This window comes from Acartia tonsa, chromosome 9, assembly GCF_053477335.1.
Source record: "Acartia tonsa isolate MP-2025a chromosome 9, ASM5347733v1, whole genome shotgun sequence".
Classification (NCBI taxonomy): Eukaryota; Metazoa; Arthropoda; class Copepoda; order Calanoida; family Acartiidae; genus Acartia; species Acartia tonsa.
This window is the reverse complement of record NC_137268.1, coordinates 35,682,769-35,704,329: the sequence shown is the minus strand read 5'-3', so window position 1 is coordinate 35,704,329 and position 21,561 is coordinate 35,682,769. Positions and strand designations below refer to the sequence as shown.

General features: G+C 46.1%; 1 protein-coding gene and 1 pseudogene across 1 annotated transcript in view; both read right to left on the bottom strand.

Moving 5' to 3' along the window:
- Positions 1 to 21,561, bottom strand: part of LOC145327673 (uncharacterized) — a 107,928-nt gene that overhangs the window by 53,989 nt on the left and 32,378 nt on the right. The gene's annotated exons all lie outside the window — the stretch shown is intronic.
- Positions 332 to 2,122, bottom strand: LOC145329156 (small subunit ribosomal RNA; annotated as a pseudogene).

Below are 21,561 nucleotides of genomic sequence, written 5' to 3'. Positions count from 1 at the left end.
TCCTACCTTCTAAACGAAGGGTAGGAAGAACCGCCCTATGGACGGGTGCCTTGCCTCCTTATGCCCACATTCTGACAAGGAATACGAAACCAAAGCCTTGCTTTGTTTCCTGCGCTTGCGTTCAACCAAGCTATGTTCATGTGACCAGCGATTCACATTCACTCTAGTGTTTAGCTACTATCTTCTTCAAGCTACAAGCCTAGTGTTCCCTTGTCCACTAGCTTTGCTTTAGCGCCTTCACCTGCGCTTTCTCTTTGGCAGGCGCCTTGGGCCTGGTATGGATTTGTTAAGACTAGCTCTACGATTCCTTGTTCCCGACAATACAACTCCACTATGATCCTTCCGAAGGTTCACCTACGGAAACCTTGTTACGACTTTTACTTCCTCTAAATGACACAGCTTGAACTACTTCAGGTACCCAGGTCAAGTGTTAGGGCTCCTTCCATGGTTCTCACTAAGACATTCAATCGGTAGTAGCGACGGGCGGTGTGTACAAAGGGCAGGGACTCAATCAAGGCAAGCTATTGACTTGCCTTTACTAGGAATTCCAGGTTAATGTCGAACACTTTCAAGCGACAATCCCGACTGTTAAATATATTAACCGCTTGCCTAGTCCTTTCGAACCAGGGACGGGTTATATATTCAATTGTAGCACGTGTGCGGCCCAGAACATCTAAGGGCATCACAGACCTGTTATTGCTCTTTCTTTAGCTACTTCGTTCAACTAACCCTTCCAAGAAGACACACATCTTCAAGTTAGTTAATGTTTCCACCCGACTTCAATTTGGAAACAGTGTCCTTATTGGTAAGTGAGAGTCTCGTTCGTTATCGGAATTAACCAGACAGATCACTCCACCAACTAAGAACGGCCATGCACCACCAACCACCAAATCAAGAAAGAGCACTTAGTCTGTCAATCCTTCTAGTGTTCTGGCCTGGTAAGTTTTCCCGTGTTGAGTCAAATTAAGCCACAAGCTCCACTCCTGGTGGTGCCCTTCCGTCAATTACTTTAAGTTTCAGCTTTGCAACCATACTTCCCCTGGAACCAAATAACTTTAGTTTCCAAAAGTCGCCTATCACCACGTCAATAGACATGCGATAGATTACTGGTTGGCATCGTTTATGGTTAGAACTAGGGCGGTATCTAATCGCCTTCGATCCTCTAACTTTCGTTCTTGATCAATGAAAACATACTTGGCATATGCTTTCGCTTTTGGATGTCTTCAAACGGTCCAAGAATTTCACCTCTAGCGCTTGAATACATATGCCCCCGTCAGTCTCTATTTATCATCAAGTTATGGTTGAGACCAACATAACATACACAACTCCTTGTTATATTATTCCATGCACAACTATTCCGACTACTGGTCTGCCTTTAGCACTCTTGTTTTTTCAAAGTAAACACAGACCCAGCTCAATCAACCTTTGAAAGTCAATTGACTTGTCCTTCTCAACCAATCAATAAGAACCGCTAGCGCTTGCGCCAGGGCTCCCACTTGACAATCTTCCGACTACGAGCTTTTTAACCACAGCAACATTAGTATACGCTATTGGAGCTGGAATTACCGCGGCTGCTGGCACCAGACTTGCCCTCCAATTGATCCTTTGACATTAATTTAGATTAACATCATTCCAATTACAAGGCCTCGAAAGAGTCTTGTATTGTTATATTCCGTCACTACCTCTGTCTTTAACAAATGGGTAATTTGCGCGCCTGCTGCCTTCCTTAGATGTGGTAGCCATTTCTAAGGCGCCCTCTCCAGAATCGAACCCTGATTCTCTGTTACCCGTCATAACAACTGTGCGCCTAAGGCACCCAGTCTACAGTTGATAGGTCATACCATGAATGAACTGATAGTCAGGTTAACTGAACTATCAAGAACGGCTTCAGGTCAACTTTAGTACACTTCCGTGTTTGGTTTCTCAAGCGCTTACCTTCCACAACTCCTATTGCCTTGTCTTATGTATTAGCTTGAGAATTACCAAAGTTATCCTTCCGCTGTTCCTTCTGCCCAATCAAGTTGATATGTTTTAATGAGCCTTTCGTAGTCTCTCTCACTTTGGCACATGCATGGCTTAGGCTTTGACGTTAGCATATATTACTGGCAGAATCAACCAGATTAGGTGTCTACCTTCCTATAGACCCCTTGGTTAAGACTCTGACTGGAACCTCTCACCCACAAGCAAGCCAGCAACACCCTTAACCTAGCTTGCCCTTTAGCTCTAAACTTGGGTCTCTTGAAGCCAGTCTTAAGTCTTAAACTTCCTTTCCTTCGTTTCCTTCCTTTAACACAGCGCTTGCTTTGCCAGACTTGCAAGCGCTTGGTTTTGCTTTGAGGTGCCCTAGCTTGGGTTAACAATAGCTGGCACCTCTCTATCCTCCTTCAAAGGATACCTTGGACGTAGTCAAGGTTACCCTCCTAAGACACTCTTTGACTGTCCACTCTCACCCGCAAGCCAGCCCGCTCTTAACCTCTCACCCACAGTTAGACTACAGTCGACTCGACTCTCTGCCCACACGGTAACTTCGGCAGGCAGCGTCTGGATGTCTACTGTAGCCTTCAAACTTGGTCTCTTGAAGTCAAAAGCGGTGCCCTTAAGCTCTAAACGGGAACCTCTTGAGTGGGACAGTCTAAAGTCTCCTTGGTTATGGTTCTCCCGCCCTTCTAACCTTAGGCTTGGTGTCTACTTCACCACGGTTGAAGGTGCCCTTCCTTCTACCCAGGTCTATAACACACTTCCTTTGACTTGGTGTCTACCTCACCACAGTCTCCTTCCTTTGACTGGTGTCACCTTCACCAGCTTGACTTAAGATAGCGGGCGCTCTATCTTAGTCTACCTTCTCACTCAACCAGGCTTCCCTTACTAAGGGTGCCCTCCTTTGACTGTGGTGTCCACCTCACCACAGTCTCCTTCCTTTGACTGGTGTCACCTTCACCAGCTTGACTTAAGATAGCGGGCGCTCTATCTTAGTCTACCTTCTCACTCAACCAGGCTTCCCTTACTAAAGGTGCCTTCCTTTGACTGTGGTGTCCACTTCACCACAGTCTCCTTCCTTTGACTGGTGTCACCTTCACCAGCTTGACTTAAGATAGCGGGCGCTCTATCTTAGTCTACCTTCTCACTCAACCAGGCTTCCCTTACTAAAGGTGCCTTCCTTTGACTGTGGTGTCCACTTCACCACAGTCTCCTTCCTTTGACTGGTGTCACCTTCACCGTCTTACTTAACCAGGCTTCCCTTACTAAAGGTGCCTTCCTTTGACTGTGGTGTCCACTTCACCACAGTCTCCTTCCTTTGACTGGTGTCACCTTCACCGTCTTACTTAACCAGGCTTCCCTTACTAAAGGTGCCTTCCTTTGACTGTGGTGTCCACTTCACCACAGTCTCCTTCCTTTGACTGGTGTCACCTTCACCGTCTTACTTAACCAGGCTTCTCCCTTAACAAGGGTGCCTAGAGATAGCCAGCATCTATCTCTCCCGACTTTCTTTGACTTGGTGTTCGCCTCACCACAGTCTCCTTCCTTTGACTGGTGTCACCTTCACCGTCTTACTTAACCAGGCTTCTCCCTTAACAAGGGTGCCTAGAGATAGCGAGCGTCTATCTCTTATCTTCCCCTACCTTTACCTCATAAGGTAGGGTGCCGGTTCATCTAACATCAAGCTCCCGTAAGCCGCTAGCGCTTGACAAGGGCATGGATGGTGTCCATGGTGTCCTTTGCCTCGCGCGCGCGGGTCCCTCTTACGAAAAAATATGTTATCCCCTATATACTTTTGAAAATCCGCTTATGGGAGCACTAGTTGAAAATTTCTGAAAATTTTTACCTTATTAAAAAATAAAATTTTTGAAAAAAAATACCCTATATTATTATAGTATAAAACGCCTAATAATTTTTTTTGAAAACGTCTCCCCCCCCGTTCACCGGTATCTGCAGAGTTTTTGGGCGCCCAGCGGCGCCCATTGGGCCCCATCCAGTAGTAGTAATCCTTAAGCCTACCCTGGAGTGAATCTTGAATTCGCATAATGACTTACTCTACGCGGATAGCTTAGTAGTACTCTACTCTAGAACATCTATACTACTGTATCGATGATCCTAGTAGTCACTAAGCGTCCTCTCGAGTTTGCAGTCAAGAGTTTTCAATCGATGTCACACCATGTCGGTTACCAAACAGGCAAAGTCCTATCCAGGGGAGTCGGAGCACTCTATCTTGGTTCTTTACCAGGGCACCCACAGCGCCCGCCCGCTTCCCTTATGGTTGCTACCCTAGTCGACGGAGGGCGCATCACCAGTCCAGTAGGCGACCTTTCCCAAGAATAGCATTCTACCGAGTCCATGTTCCCAGTTCGATGTCCCTTTATCCAACAAGTAATATGAAGGAGGAACCAAGTTAAGGACCAAGATCACTTACACTACTGATAGACTCTTACTCCGAGTTTAAAGACTGGACTAAGGGGGCAGCCTTGTGAACGTTAATTCACGTTAACTACCGCCCCCAACCAGTACTGTTGAGGTGGAGATGAAGAGATCTAATACGACCCGCACTCCTACTCAGGGTAGCTTAAGTGCACGACGTAGATGAGGCAACTCATGTCACCCGTACGCTCCTTAAGGAAGGTTAACGTCTCGGGAAGCTTGACCCTGAAACTTGTAGATGTTTAAAGTCAGTAGACTAAGAATACTAAAGTCAAAGCAAGGTCATAGTCTTCCAGTCAGGCAGAACACCTGACCTTAGTACTATAACCGACCGCACTAGTATACCAAAGGAGGCGCCTACCCAGGTTAACGCTTGACACTTGGTATGGTACTTATGTCGAACCCCGGTTTAAGTAAAGGACAAGAGGAAACATGAATGCCCCCCACCACCACGTCTTAATCTCCAGAGGGAGGCGACGTGTCTTGTGTTACCATGCTTGGTGCGGTTCTGCTCGTATAGAACTCCCCCTCTGGTTCCTTGCTCTAAGGGCAGCTAAACCGTCCAATCTAGGTTCTCCCAATCACCCTCGTCCAGCATACCTTACCCTGCATAGCGGCCTCAACCCATACCCAGGTCAAATACTCAAGCAAGAGTGCAGTACTAAGGGAGCTATGCCGCAAGCAAGCAAGCGGAACAATTCCTACCTTGAACCAAGGATATGTTAGACTACAGTCGAATCGACTCTCTGCCCACACAGTACTTCGGCAGGCAGCGTCTGGTTGACTACTATAGCCCTCAACCCTTGGCGCACTGTCACCCTATACTATAAGCGCCAACCCAAGTCAGGTATTTTGACTCACCGAAGGGGTCCACCTACTTAGAGGGAGTCAAGTGTCAAGCAACCCGCACACTACACTTACTTAAGGTGACGCCTTAAGTATACAGCTTAATCTCCCGACGGAGGCGCTGCACCTTCTTCCACGAGTCTACTTCCCGACTAAGTTACTAAGGTTTCAGTCACTACGGCGGACCGCTGGCGTTCACGGCCTACTACCCGTTCTACTTAGTGAAGGACTCTCCGCACTTGCCACCTTAAGTATAAGGGTTGAGGGCTGTAGGCACGGAAACTTAGACCGCTTATCTCATCTCTCACCCCAAGCAAGCATCGCCCTACTACACTTGCGGGCCTGTTGAGAGAGTATCCTTCAGAGTGCTACCCAGGTGCACTCTATCTAAGGGTGTTACACCGTGCCTCATCCTTACGGTTACAGTGCCTTTCTCAACCCTTAAGCCAGGCCTTATCAACCTTCTTTGGTACACTCGCTATGCGAACCTGACTTGTAATACCAATCTGTAGGCAACCTTGGTGACCTTAGCTTGCCTTCTACTAAGTGTCTACCTTGTTACCATCCTTCAGGCTTCCTTCGCTCCTCCACTCTAGTGGTTCTCAACCAAGCCTCACCAGGGCACCTTCTACCAAGGTCTTAGGCGGCCCTATACGTTGCCTATACGTTGTACCTTTCCTTAAGGGCAGACCCGCTTCGACAGCCAACTCCCTCACTGGGAGTCCACTGTCCCTTAAGGGAGTTGCCTTAGACCTTGGTTTAGGGTGCCCAAGATACCAGTCTGTTGAACCAGTAGAGTGGGACCACCTACTTCGGTTAGTGCACTAACCCGCAAACGCTAAAGTTAGAAGGCAGCCTACAGATATCTCCTTAACTGCCGCCCGAAGTGACCCTTAAGGCATTCAAGCAACTGTCTACTGTCGCTTGACACTCCTACTACTGGTTGGATGGTTAAGAGTGAACCAAGGTGTTCCGTCTTAGGGTAGTCTTCCTACCCGACTCCAAGCGATGTGCACCCAAGCGACATTCTCGGGTTACCTTAAGGAAGGTTACCCTTACTGGCGAGAACCTGCCCTTGGATATTGGAACACTATAACCAACCACCTACCAAGATCCATTCCAGACCTTTCGGCTACCAGTAGTCTACTTGCGGGATTGATTACCCCCGCAAGCAGCTTGGGTGTGACTCTATAAGGTCAGTCACCCAAGTATTAGGGCTATGATCCATGCCGCCGTCAACTCTACACTGTGCTCCTGACACAAGGTATCCTTGAAGAAGGATGCCTAAAGCAGGAGACTTGCGCTAAGCGCTAAGCTTAGGCTCCCTAAAGCTGCCCTCTAAGTGGTAACGTCCTTAGAAGGGCACCTTGTCAGGAGACTTGCCGCCTTGCTCAAGTATTGGTACCTTGAATACCCAGGTGTATTCAAGCAACTGTCCAATGTCACTACCAATACTCTACTACTGGTTGGATGGTTAAGAGTGAACCAAGATGTTCCGTCTTAGGGTATTGGGCAGCCCGTCATTCTCGCGCTGCCTACCCGACTCCAAGCGATGTGCACCCAAGCGACATTCTCGGGTTACCTTAAGGAAGGTTACCCTTACTGGCGAGAACCTGCCCTTGGATATTGGAACACTATAACCAACCACCTACCAAGATCCATTCCAGACCTTTCGGCTACCAGTAGTCTACTTGCGGGATTGTTATGACCCCCGTAAGTAGCTTGGGTGTGACTCTAACAGGTCAGTCACCCAAGTATTGAGCGCTCCTTCAACCTCCTCTATACTAAGACCGTTACCCAATCTTAGGCTCCCGACACAAGGTTTCCTTAGAGGGACACTAAGGGCGCCTTAAGCAGAAGACTTGCCGCCTAATCCTACTATAAGGACACTCAATCTCAGTCAGGAGTACTGTCTTCATCGATAGAGTGACCCGTGTTGCGTTCTTGAAGCGCTATCTATAAGGGTTCCCAAGATAGAGCGCCTTCGGTAAAGGATTCGAACCATTTCCCAACTATAGGTCAAAGCTCTATCTATACGGGTTCCCAAGATAGGCACCTCGTTGTGCGTTAGCGCTTGGTATAGAGTAAGGTAAGGGCAGACATCCAAGATTGATGCCTAGTCTACCCTACTCTACCTTAAGGGCGCCTGTCTCAGTCAGTAGTACTGTCTTCATCGACGTAAGCTCGCCCGCTGTGCGTTAACCCGACCGTATATGCGTTATAGTGACCCTAACCTTCGGTGTCTACCTTCAGTAAGGGTCCAAGAAACCGTATCTAGATTTTCGTTCAAATCCGTCAAGCGGTTTCTATGATAGCGGGCGCTAACCGCTAGTGGTCGGGTCGGGGAGGTAGGGAGAACGACATACCATGCTCTCCCTAAACCTTCGTACAAGAATTCTTTGGCGTAGAAATTCTCTGGCGCATGCCACTTGCACGAAAGTAAGATTTGACCAACCTTCCTCCCCTATATACTTTTAAAATTCCGCTTATGGGAACACTAGTTGAAAAAAAAAATTTTAATTTTACCTTATTAAAAAATTTTTTTTTTGAAGTGGAAAGTGAAAATCTCGGCAACCAAGGTCACTTTGGATAGCTGTAACTTTGGCTAGGATTGAGCTACAGAGGACTTTAAGTACTCAAATTAAACATCTTGGCAAGCCTAACAACTTTTATTAAAGACTTTGGACAAGATTTTGACTTTTAAGGGGGGTTATGGGGACCCAAACTTTACCAATTTTTGATTTCCATGCATTTGACTGCAAAACTGCAAAAATTTATGCAAATTATTCTAAGTCCAAAGTTGAAAAATGAGAAAATGAAAATATCGCAAACCTAGGTCACTTTGGATAGCTGTAACTTTGGCTAGGATTGAGCTACATAAGACTTTAAGTACTCAAATTAAACATCTTGGCAAGCCTAACAACTTTTATTAAAGGTTTTGGACAAGATTTTGACTTTTAAGGGGGGTTATGACGACCGCAAGTTGCCTGATTTTGGATTTCCATGCATTTGACTGCAAAAATGTAAAATTTGATCCAAATTTTGTCTAAGACAAGGGTGCCCTCCAAAATGAAAATCTCGGAAACCAAGGTCACTTTGGATAGCTGTAACTTTGGCTAGGATTGAGCTACAGAGGACTTTAAGTACTCAAATTAAACATCTTGGCAAGCCTAACAACTTTTATTAAAGGTTTTGGACAAGATTTTGACTTTTAAGGGGGGTTATGGGGACCCAAACTTTGCCAATTTTGGATTTCCATGCATTTGACTGCAAAAATTAGGGGATCTCAGACCGGCAAGGGGGCAAGGCAAGGCAAGGTGACTCGTTGTCGTTCTCGTTTTGGGTTGACGTTGACGTAAGCGGTTGACGTTGACGTAAGCTGGCTTACCTTCCAAGCGGGTGGAGATAGCGCTTTGCCTATACTAAGACATCGAACCAGGTCTACCTTACGGGTTACCATGCCGCTTCACCTGCCCTCTCTCCCAAGCAAGGTAGCCAGGCAGCAAGGCAAGGTGACTCGTTGTCGTTCTCGTTCTTGGGTTGACGTTGACGTAAGCTGGACTAGGCGCCCTATACCGTGTCTTAGGCTCCCTATACCGTGTCTTAGGCGACCGTAAGCTGGACTAGGCGCCCTATACCGTGTCTTAGGCTCCCTATACCGTGTCTTAAGCGACCGTAAGCTGGACTAGGCGCCCTATACCGTGTCTTAGGCTCCCTATACCGTGTCTTAGGCGACCGTAAGCTGGACTAGGCGCCCTATACCGTGTCTTAGGCTCCCTATACCGTGTCTTAAGCGACCGTAAGCTGGACTAGGCGCCCTATACCGTGTCTTAGGCTCCCTATACCGTGTCTTAGGCGACCGTAAGCTGGACTAGGCGCCATGCCGCTTCACCTGCCCTCTCTCCCAAGCAAGGTAGCCAGGCAGCAAGGCAAGGTGACTCGTTGTCGTTCTCGTTTTGGGTTGACGTTGACGTAAGCTGCCCTACCTTCCAAGCGGGTAGAGATACCGCTTTGCTTATACTAAGGATTCGAACCAAAAGCTAATCTAGCGTCCAGCTTCCTAACCTTCAGGTGTCCGTATCTCGAGAACGGGTGGTCTGAGAGCGCTGTCCTTCCGTTTTTGAGATTGGGACCCCTATATATATACGTATACCAGTCGATGTCAACTTGACCTTAGGACACCTACTACCCTCCCTACCCAGGTGTCCAACTTCGCCAAAATCTGCATCGATACAAGTTTTGGCGAAGTTGGATTTCTCCCTTACAGATTTTGGCGAAGTTGCATTTTGGCCTCTCAAAATGTCAACTTCGCCAAAACTTGTAAGGTAAATTTCATCGATACAGATTTTGGCGAAGTTGGATTCTCCCTTACAAATTATGGCGAAGTTTGATTTTTCCTAGGAAAATGTTCAACTTCGCCAAAACTTGTAAGGTAAATTTCATCGATACAAATTTTGGCGAAGTTGGATTTCTCCCTTACAGATTTTGGCGAAGTTGCATTTTGGCCTCTCAAATGTCAACTTCGCCAAAACTTGTAAGGTAAATTTCATCGATACAAGTTTTGGCGAAGTTGGATTCTCCCTTACAGATTTTGGCGAAGTTTGATTTTTCCTAGGAAAATGTTCAACTTCGCCAAAACTTGTAAGGTAAATTTCATCGATACAGATTTTGGCGAAGTTTGATTTCTCCCTTACAAGTTTTGGCGTGGGTCAAAAAATCTCAAAAACCCGAGGGAGAAATCCAACTTCGCCAAAATCTGTAAGGTAAATTTCATCGATACAAGTTTTGGCGAAGTTGGATTCTCCCTTACAGATTTTGGCGAAGTTTGATTTTTCCTAGGAAAATGTTCAACTTCGCCAAAACTTGTAAGGTAAATTTCATCGATACAAATTTTGGCGAAGTTGAATTTCTCCCTTACAGATTTTGGCGAAGTTGCATTTTGGCCTCTCAAATGTCAACTTCGCCAAAACTTGTAAGGTAAATTTCATCGATACAAGTTTTGGCGAAGTTGGATTCTCCCTTACAGATTTTGGCGAAGTTTGATTTTTCCTAGGAAAATGTTCAACTTCGCCAAAACTTGTAAGGTAAATTTCATCGATACAAATTTTGGCGAAGTTGGATTTCTCCCTTACAGATTTTGGCGAAGTTGCATTTTGGCCTCTCAAATGTCAACTTCGCCAAAACTTGTAAGGTAAATTTCATCGATACAAGTTTTGGCGAAGTTGGATTCTCCCTTACAGATTTTGGCGAAGTTTGATTTTTCCTAGGAAAATGTTCAACTTCGCCAAAACTTGTAAGGTAAATTTCATCGATACAGATTTTGGCGAAGTTGAGTCTCCCTTACAAGTTTTGGCGTGGGTCCTTACAGATTTTGGCGAAGTTTGATTTTTCCTAGGAAAATGTTCAACTTCGCCAAAACTTGTAAGGTAAATTTCATCGATACAGATTTTGGCGAAGTTGAGTCTCCCTTACAAGTTTTGGCGTGGGTCCTTACAGATTTTGGCGTGGGTCTCAACTTCGCCATAATTTGTAAGGGAGAATCCAACTTCGCCAAAACTTGTAAGGTAAATTTCATCGATACAGATTTTGGCGAAGTTGAGTCTCCCTTACAAGTTTTGGCGTGGGTCCTTACAGATTTTGGCGTGGGTCTCAACTTCGCCATAATTTGTAAGGGAGAATCCAACTTCGCCAAAACTTGTAAGGTAAATTTCATCGATACAGATTTTGGCGAAGTTGAGTCTCCCTTACAAGTTTTGGCGTGAGTAGTCTAGGCTTGGTAGAAGGCAGCCTACCTTCACCCAGGCTCCCTATACCGTGTCTTAGGCGCCCGTAAGCTAGACTAGGCGCCCTATACCGTGTCTTAGGCTCCCTATACCGTGTCTTAAGCGACCGTAAGCTGGACTAGGCGCCCTATACCGTGTCTTAGGCTCCCTATACCGTGTCTTAGGCGACCGTAAGCTGGACTAGGCGCCCTATACCGTGTCTTAGGCTCCCTATACCGTGTCTTAAGCGACCGTAAGCTGGACTAGGCGCCCTATACCGTGTCTTAGGCTCCCTATACCGTGTCTTAAGCGACCGTAAGCTGGACTAGGCGCCCTATACCGTGTCTTAGGCTCCCTATACCGTGTCTTAGGCGACCGTAAGCTGGACTAGGCATCCTATACCGTGTCTTAGGCTCCCTATACCGTGTCTTAGGCTTGTCTACCCTTACTCTAGGCGCCCTTAAGCGGGAGTAGGCGCCCGTAGAGCGAGGTATCAACACGAGCTTGAGTGTCAAACACCATTCCTTAGTCAAGGTGCCCTTAAGTCCCGCTAGAGAAGGAAAAGTGTAGGCGAGGGTTGACAACGGAGGTCTAGACTGGGCCACAGATAAGCTACAAGAATCGTTTTGGTGTCTATAGAGAGCTTATACGATCCAACTATCAGTTACCATTTCAACCCATAGTCTAAAGTCAGTCTAAGTATACGTGCGGGTGCCCTAAAGTCAGGCAACCTTAACCCGTATAAGGAGTCGTCCAATCTCAAACTGTCTTTAATAAAAGATGCTCTAAATGCCCTCAAGATCATACACACGAAGTTTCATTCCATTATCTCTAACCGTTCTCCGCTTGTAGGGCGCCAAAGTCGAGTAACCGGAGAGAGCAGTCTCCCAACCCATCCACCCGTATACGCAACCCCCTATACTGACTCGCTCCGGTACCTCGACTTTGGCGCACTACCAACGGAGAACGGTTAGAGATAATGGAATGAAACTTAGTGTGGACATTCTTGACACCATTATGAGCATCTTTTATTAAAGGAAGTTTGAGATTGGGGCACTCTAAGACCCAGTTAAGGTGCCCTAAAGTCAGGCTACCTTAACCCGTATAAGGAGTCGTCCAATCTCAAACTGTCTTTAATAAAAGATGCTCTAAATGCCCTCAAGATCATACACACGAAGTTTCATTCCATTATCTCAACCCATTCTCCGCTGGTAGTGCGCCAAAGTCGATGTACCGGAGCGAGTCAGTATAGGGGGTTGCGTATACGGGTGGATGGGTTGGGAGACTGCTCTCTCCGGTTACTCGACTTTGGCGCACTACCAACGGAGAACGGTTAGAGATACTGGAATCAAACTTTGTGTGGACATTCTTGACACCATTATGAGCATCTTTTATTAAAGGAAGTTTGAGATTGGGGCACTCTAAGATCGGGTTACGGTGCCCTAAAGTCAGGCTACCTTAACCCGTATAAGGAGTCGTCCAATCTCAAACTGTCTTTAATAAAAGATGCTCTAAATGCCCTCAAGATCATACACACGAAGTTTCATTCCATTATCTCTAACCGTTCTCCGTTGGTAGTGCGCCAAAGTCGAGGTACCGGAGCGAGTCTCACTTACAGTCACCTTGACTACTGAATAGCGTTTGACACTAGCGCTCGTATTGGTACCTCGACTTTGCCGCTCTACCAGTCTGCCTACAGTCAAGCTAGCTTAACCAAACTTCGTACAGGGCACCATTAGGCATCAGAGAGCATATCATCTCGAAGTAAAGGGTCCGTTTAGACGACTCTAGAGGGCACTTAAGGCGCCCTGAAGCCTGGTCACCCGAAACTTGGATTCGGGTCTCCCGACTTCAGGGCGCCTTAAGTGCCCTCTATACTGCCCCAAGACCCCTATAATGGTCGTAAAAGATGTCCAGCATGTCAAGACGAATCCATAGACACCTTAAACTCGTTTCTACGTTGACGGAGAGTGGAGTTAGGATGATTCTACCACACGCAACCCGTCTTAGCAGGACGAGAGCGCTAACCGCAGATCTGCAAATCCAGTGCTCAACACGGTTCCTCGTCTTTGGCAAGTCACCAAATGGGCTACAGTTGAGCTAGGAACGAGGTTAAGGTGTCTACAGAGACGTCTTGGCATGCTGAAGAGATAACTCTACACATTAGCTAGTCTAAAGTCACTCTAGAGGGCACTTAGGGCGCCCTGAAGCAACCCAGGTCAAATCTGAAGGCTGCCGCCAGCTTAGCGCTAAATCCAAGTTTTGACTTTGGCACTCCACCAGTCAGGCTACAGTTGAGATATCGACCTCTAGTCTTTTCTATAGTGTCCAGTAGGCATCTGACTATCATATCCTAGCTTGACAAGGTCATATCTCAACTTTCAAGGCGCTGAGGGCACTCAGAGTGACCCTATACCGTCAAAATCTGAAAATACGCGATGTTGCAAAAATCAAAAAAAGTCGATTTTTTATGCAAAAATGAGCTATTTGAGCGGCCCAAAGGCATTCAATCTTAGTTTGGGGTCCATTGGGATGATTTAGGATGGTTTTTGGGTCAATCAAAATTTTGACCAAAATCGATGATTTTTCCATGCTATACCCTTAGCGTTTTTGCCAAAAATGGCCATTTTCGAGGGTTTTGGTAGAAGTGCTGTAAAATGCTTCAAAGTTGAGATAATGACTTCAAATTGAGTACAGATACTCTTGGGCATGTGTCTGACCACATACTAGCTTGGGAAGGCATTTGGACAACTTTCAAGGGGAGGGTGCCCCCCCAAAGACGAGGACTCAAAATCTCAAAATCTGGGTTTTGGGTCAAAATTTTGACATCGCGATTTTTTGATCTAATATGAACCAGCATAGTCCCCTGACACCAAAAACACCTTTGAAAGTGATTTTGGATGCCTAGAACTGATTCTATGGGCAAAAACGTGCAAAAAAAATCTTACGCAAACTCAAATCTTGAAATTTTTTCGGTTCTCGTCTTTGGCGCCCCCTAACCCCCCCAGGAAGTCAAAATCTTGTCCAAAACCTTTAATAAAAGTTGTTAGGCTTGCCAAGATGTTTAATTTGAGTACTTAAAGTCTTATGTAGCTCAATCCTAGCCAAAGTTATAGCTATCCAAAGTGAACCCAGGTTCAAAGGTCGATGTTTCCACTCATGCGGTTACGGTTTTGGCGCACTCAACCTACGGGTAGGACACCCTAAATTTTCATAACTCAGGCCACAGATGAGCTAGAAAGGAGTTTAAGGTGTCTATGGATTCGTCTTGGCAAATGAAAGTCAGTTACCATTTCAACCTATAGTCTAAAGTCACTCTAGAGGGCACTTATGACCCCCTGAAGGCGGTAGAGTGAAACCAAGATTTTTCAAGATTTCAGCCTAGCGACCTTCAGGGTGCCCTAAGTGCCCTCTAGAGTCGTCTAAACGGACCCCTTACTTCGAGATGATATGCTCTCTGATGCCTAATGGTGCCCTGTATGAAGTTTGGTTAAGCTAGCTTGACTGTAGGCAGACTGGTAGAGCGGCAAAGTCAGGCTAGCGCAAAATGTGGGACACCTGTAACGAGAATGGTACCCAGGGGGGGTATGAAGTGAAAATTTTGGTGAAGGAGATCACTTTAAACCTTATAAACGTTGTCCCTATACCCAATAGACTTGATTAGAACCATTAAAACCAGAATCCAAGACACAAAATTTTTTGACTCGATTTTCAAAATCACGCCAGGGGGGTGCGGAGGATGAAAAATTGAAAAAAAAAAAAGTTGTCTCCAAATGTGCTTTTAATGGTCCTAATCAAGTCTATAGGGTATAGGGAGAACGTTTATAAGGTTTAAAGTGATCGCTTTCACCAAAATGGACCCAGGTTACCCCCCCTGGGCAGTACTGTGAAATCTCAAAAATCGATGTCCTGACAGGGGGTAGGGTCGGTCCATTTTGGTGAAGGTGATCACTTTAAACCTTATAAACGTTCTCCCTATACCCAATAGACTTGATTAGAACCATTAAAACCACATTTGGAGACAACTTTTTTTTTTTTCAATTTTTCATCCTCCGCACCCCCCTGGCGTGATTTTCAAAATCGAGTCAACAAATTTTGTGTCTTGGATTTTGGTTTTAATGCTTCTAATCAAGTCTATTGGGTATAGGGACAACGTTTATAAGGTTTAAAGTGATCGCCTTCACCAAAAAGTACCCAGGTATACCCCCCCTGGGGTCATTCCACTTACAGGTGTCCCACATTTTTCGCTCGTCTGACTTTGCCGCTTTACCAGTCTGCCTACAGTCAAGCTAGCTTAACCAAACTTCGTACAGGGCACCATTAGGCATCAGAGAGCATATCATCTCGAAGTAAAGGGTCCGTTTAGACGACTCTAGAGGGCACTTAGGGCGCCCTGAAGCCTGGTACCCCAAAACTTGGATTCGGGTCTCCCGACTTCAGGGCGCCTTAAGTGCCCTCTATATTGGCGCAAGACCCCTATAATGGTCGTAAAAGATGTCCAGCATGTCAAGACGAATCCATAGACACCTTAAACTCGTTTCTAGGTTGACGGAGAGTGGAGTTAGGATGATTCTACCACACGCAACCCGTCTCAGCAGGACGAGAGCGCTAACCGCAGATCTGCAAAACCAGTGCTCAAGACGGTTCCTCGTCTTTGGCAAGTCACCAAATGGGCTACAGTTGAGCTAGGAACGAGGTTAAGGTGTCTACAGAGACGTCTTGGCATGCTGAAGAGATAACTCTACACATTAGCTAGTCTAAAGTCACTCTAGAGGGCACTTAGGGCGCCCTGAAGACACCCAGGTCAAATCTGCAGCTCAAATCCGGCTTAGCGCTAGATCCAAGTTTTGACTTTGCCACTCCACCAGTCAGGCTACAGTTGAGATATCGACCTCTAGTCTTTTCTATAGTGTCCAGTAGGCATCTGACTATCATATCCTAGCTTGACAAGGTCATATCTCAACTTTCAAGGCGCTGAGGGCACCCAGAGTGAGCCTATACCGTCAAAATCTGAAAATACGCGATGTTGCAAAAATCAAAAAAAGTCGATTTTTTATGCAAAAATGAGCTATTTGAGCGGCCCAAAGGCATTCAATCTTAGTTTGGGGTCCATTGGGATGATTTAGGATGGTTTTTGGGTCAATCAAAATTTTGACCAAAATCGATGATTTTTCCATGCTATACCCTTAGCGTTTTTGCCAAAAATGGCCATTTTCGAGGGTTTTGGTAGAAGTGCTGTAAAATGCTTCAAAGTTGAGATAATGACTTCAAATTGAGTACAGATACTCTTGGGCATGTGTCTGACCACATACTAGCTTGGGAAGGCATTTGGACAACTTTCAAGGGGAGGGTGCCCCCCCAAAGACGAGGACTCAAAATCTCAAAATCTGGGTTTTGGGTCAAAATTTTGACATCGCGATTTTTTGATCTAATATGAACCAGCATAGTCCCCTGACACCAAAAACACCTTTGAAAGTGATTTTGGATGCCTAGAACTGATTCTATGGGCAAAAACGTGCAAAAAAAATCTTACGCAAACTCAAATCTTGAAATTTTTTCGGTTCTCGTCTTTGGCGCCCCCTAACCCCCCCAGGAAGTCAAAATCTTGTCCAAAACCTTTAATAAAAGTTGTTAGGCTTGCCAAGATGTTTAATTTGAGTACTTAAAGTCTTATGTAGCTCAATCCTAGCCAAAGTTACAGCTATCCAAAGTGAACCCAGGTTCAAAGGTCGATGTTTCCACTCATGCGGTTACGGTTTTGGCGCACTCAACCTACCGAAAGGGCACCCTAAATTTTCATAACTCAGGCCACAGATGAGCTAGAAAGGAGTTTAAGGTGTCTATGGATTCGTCTTGGCAAATGAAAGTCAGTTACCATTTCAACCTATAGTCTAAAGTCACTCTAGAGGGCACTTATGACCCCCTGAAGGCGGTAGAGTGAAACCAAGATTTTTCAAGATTTCACCCTACCCTCCTTCAGGGCGCCCTAAGTGCCCTCTATAGTCGTCTAAACGGACCCCTTACTTCGAGATGATATGCTCTTTGATGCCAGAGGGTGCCCTGTACAAAGTTTGGTTAAGCTGGCTTGACTGTAGGCAGCCTGGTAGAGCGGCAAAGTCGAGGTACCAATACGAGCGCTAGTGTCAAACGCTATTCAGTAGTCAAGGTGACTGTAAGTCAGACTCGCTCCGGTACCTCAACTTTGGCGCACTGCCAGCGGAGAACGGTTAGAGATACTGACTTGAAACTTGGTGTGGATGATCTTGACACCATTATGAGCATCTTTTATTAAAGGAAGTTTGAGATTGGGGCACTCCAATACCCAGGTAAGGTGCCCTGAAGTCAGGCTACCTTAACCCGTATAAGGAGTCGTCCAATCTCAAACTGTCTTTAATAAAAGATGCTCTAAATGCCCTCAAGATCATACACACAAAGTTTCATTCCATTATCTCTAACCGTTCTCCGTTTATAGGGCGCCAAAGTCGAGTAACCGGAGAGAGCAGTCTCCCAACCCATCCACCCGTATACGCAACCCCCTATACTGACTCGCTCCGGTACCTCGACTTTGGCGCACTACCAACGGAGAACGGTTAGAGATAATGGAATGAAACTTAGTGTGGACATTCTTGACACCATTATGAGCATCTTTTATTAAAGGAAGTTTGAGATTGGGGCACTCTAAGATCGGGTTACGGTGCCCTAAAGTCAGGCTACCTTAACCCGTATAAGGAGTCGTCCAATCTCAAACTGTCTTTAATAAAAGATGCTCTAAATGCCCTCAAGATCATACACACAAAGTTTCATTCCATTATCTCTAACCGTTCTCCGTTTATAGGGCGCCAAAGTCGAGTAACCGGAGAGAGCAGTCTCCCAACCCATCCACCCGTATACGCAACCCCCTATACTGACTCGCTCCGGTACCTCGACTTTGGCGCACTACCAACGGAGAACGGTTAGAGATAATGGAATGAAACTTAGTGTGGACATTCTTGACACCATTATGAGCATCTTTTATAAAAGGAAGTTTGAGATTGGGGCACTCTAAGATCGGGTTACGGTGCCCTAAAGTCAGGCTACCTTAACCCGTATAAGGAGTCGTCCAATCTCAAACTGTCTTTAATAAAAGATGCTCTAAATGCCCTCAAGATCATACACACGAAGTTTCATTCCATTATCTCTAACCGTTCTCCGTTGGTAGTGCGCCAAAGACGAGTAACCGGAGAGAGCAGTCTCCCAACCCATCCACCCGCTTATACTCCCCCTATACGCAAACTCGCTCTGGTACCTCGACTTTGGCGCACTACCATCGGAGAACGGTTAGAGATAATGGAATGAAACTTAGTGTGGACATTCTTGACACCATTATGAGCATCTTTTATTAAAGGAAGTTTGAGATTGGGGCACTCTAAGACCCAGTTAAGGTGCCCTAAAGTCAGGCTACCTTAACCCGTATAAGGAGTCGTCCAATCTCAAACTGTCTTTAATAAAAGATGCTCTAAATGCCCTCAAGATCATACACACGAAGTTTCATTCCATTATCTCTAACCGTTCTCCGTTGGTAGTGCGCCAAAGTCGAGGTACCGGAGCGAGTCAGTATAGGGGGTTGCGTATACGGGTGGATGGGTTGGGAGACTGCTCTCTCCGGTTACTCGACTTTGGCGCCCTATAAGCGGAGAACGGTTAGAGATACTGGAATGAAACTTAGTGTGGACATTCTTGACACCATTATGAGCATCTTTTATTAAAGGAAGTTTGAGATTGGGGCACTCTAAGATCGGGTTACGGTTGCCTGACTTTAGGGCACCCGCACGTATACTTAGACTGACTTTAGACTATGGGTTGAAATGGTAACTGATAGTTGGATCGTATAAGCTCTCTATAGACACCAAAACGATTCTTGTAGCTCATCTGTGGCCCAGTCTAGACCTCCGTTGTCAACCCTCGCCTACACTTTTCCTTCTCTAGCGGGACTTAAGGGCACCTTGACTAAGGAATGGTGTTTGACACTCAAGCTCGTGTTGATACCTCGCTCTACGGGCGCCTACTCCCGCTTAAGGGCGCCTAGAGTAAGGGTAGACAAGCCTAAGACACGGTATAGGGAGCCTAAGACACGGTATAGGGCGCCTAGTCCAGCTTACGGTCGCCTAAGACACGGTATAGGGAGCCTAAGACACGGTATAGGGCGCCTAGTCCAGCTTACGGTCGCTTAAGACACGGTATAGGGAGCCTAAGACACGGTATAGGGCGCCTAGTCCAGCTTACGGTTGCCTAAGACACGGTATAGGGAGCCTAAGACACGGTATAGGGTGCCTAATCCAGCTTACGGTCGCCTATACTACGGGTAGTCAAGCCTAAGACACGGTATAGGGAGCCTAAGACACGGTAGACCCACGCCAAAACTTGTAAGGGAGACTCAACTTCGCCAAAATCTGTATCGATGAAATTTACCTTACAAGTTTTGGCGAAGTTGGATTCTCCCTTACAAATTATGGCGAAGTTGAGACCCACGCCAAAATCTGTAAGGACCCACGCCAAAACTTGTAAGGGAAACTCAACTTCGCCAAAATCTGTATCGATGAAATTTACCTTACAAGTTTTGGCGAAGTTGGATTCTCCCTTACAAATTATGGCGAAGTTGAGACCCACGCCAAAATCTGTAAGGACCCACGCCAAAACTTGTAAGGAAAACTCAACTTCGCCAAAATCTGTATCGATGAAATTTACCTTACAAGTTTTGGCGAAGTTGGATTCTCCCTTACAAATTATGGCGAAGTTTGATTTTCCTAGGAAAATGTTCAACTTCGCCAAAACTTGTAAGGTAAATTTCATCGATACAGATTTTGGCGAAGTTGGATTTCTCCCTTACAAGTTTTGGCGAAGTTTGATTTTCCTAGGAAAATGTTCAACTTCGCCAAAACTTGTAAGGTAAATTTCATCGATACAGATTTTGGCGAAGTTGAGTTTCCCTTACAAGTTTTGGCGTGGGTCCTTACAGATTTTGGCGTGGGTCTCAACTTCGCCATAATTTGTAAGGGAGAATCCAACTTCGCCAAAACTTGTAAGGTAAATTTCATCGATACAGATTTTGGCGAAGTTGGATTTCTCCCTTACAAGTTTTGGCGTGGGTCAAAAAATCTCAAAAACCCGAGGGAGAAATTCAACTTCGCCAAAACTTGTAAGGTAAATTTCATCGATACAGATTTTGGCGAAGTTGGATTTCTCCCTTACAAGTTTTGGCGAAGTTTGATTTTCCTAGGAAAATGTTCAACTTCGCCAAAACTTGTAAGGTAAATTTCATCGATACAGATTTTGGCGAAGTTTGATTTCTCCCTTACAAGTTTTGGCGTGGGTCAAAAAATCTCAAAAACCCGAGGGAGAAATCCAACTTCGCCAAAATCTGTATCGATGAAATTTACCTTACAAGTTTTGGCGAAGTTGGATTCTCCCTTACAAATTATGGCGAAGTTGAGACCCACGCCAAAATCTGTAAGGACCCACGCCAAAACTTGTAAGGGAGACTCAACTTCGCCAAAATCTGTATCGATGAAATTTACCTTACAAGTTTTGGCGAAGTTGGATTCTCCCTTACAAATTATGGCGAAGTTGAGACCCACGCCAAAATCTGTAAGGACCCACGCCAAAACTTGTAAGGGAGACTCAACTTCGCCAAAACTTGTAAGGGAGAATCCATCGATACAGATTTTGGCGAAGTTGAGTCTCCCTTACAAGTTTTGGCGTGGGTCTAGAGTACGGGTAGTCAAGCCTAAGACACGGTATAGGGAGCCTAAGACACGGTATAGGATGCCTAGTCCAGCTTACGGTCGCCTATAGTACGGGTAGACAAGTCTAAGACACGGTATAGGGAGCCTAAGACACGGTATAGGGTGCCCAGTCCAGCTTACGGTCGCCTACTGTAAGGGTAGACAAGCCTAAGACACGGTATAGGGAGCCTAAGTCAAGATTCGAACCCTCTACCAAGCGGTAGTCCAGCTTACGGTCGCCTAAGACACGGTATAGGGAGCCTAAGACACGGTATAGGGTGCCTAATCCAGCTTACGGTCGCCTACTGTAAGGGTAGACAAGCCTAAGACACGGTATAGGGAGCCTAAGTCAAGATTCGAACCCTCTACCAAGCGGTAGTCCAGCTTACGGTCGCCTAAGACACGGTATAGGGAGCCTAAGACACGGTATAGGGTGCCTAATCCAGCTTACGGTCGCCTACTGTAAGGGTAGACAAGCCTAAGACACGGTATAGGGAGCCTAAGTCAAGATTCGAACCCTCTACCAAGCGGTAGTCCAGCTTACGGTCGCCTAAGACACGGTATAGGGAGCCTAAGACACGGTATAGGGTGCCTAATCCAGCTTACGGTCGCCTACTGTAAGGGTAGACAAGCCTAAGACACGGTATAGGGAGCCTAAGTCAAGATTCGAACCCTCTACCAAGCGGTAGTCCAGCTTACGGTCGCCTAAGACACGGTATAGGGAGCCTAAGACACGGTATAGGGCGCCTAGTCTAGCTTACGGGCGCCTACAGTAAGGG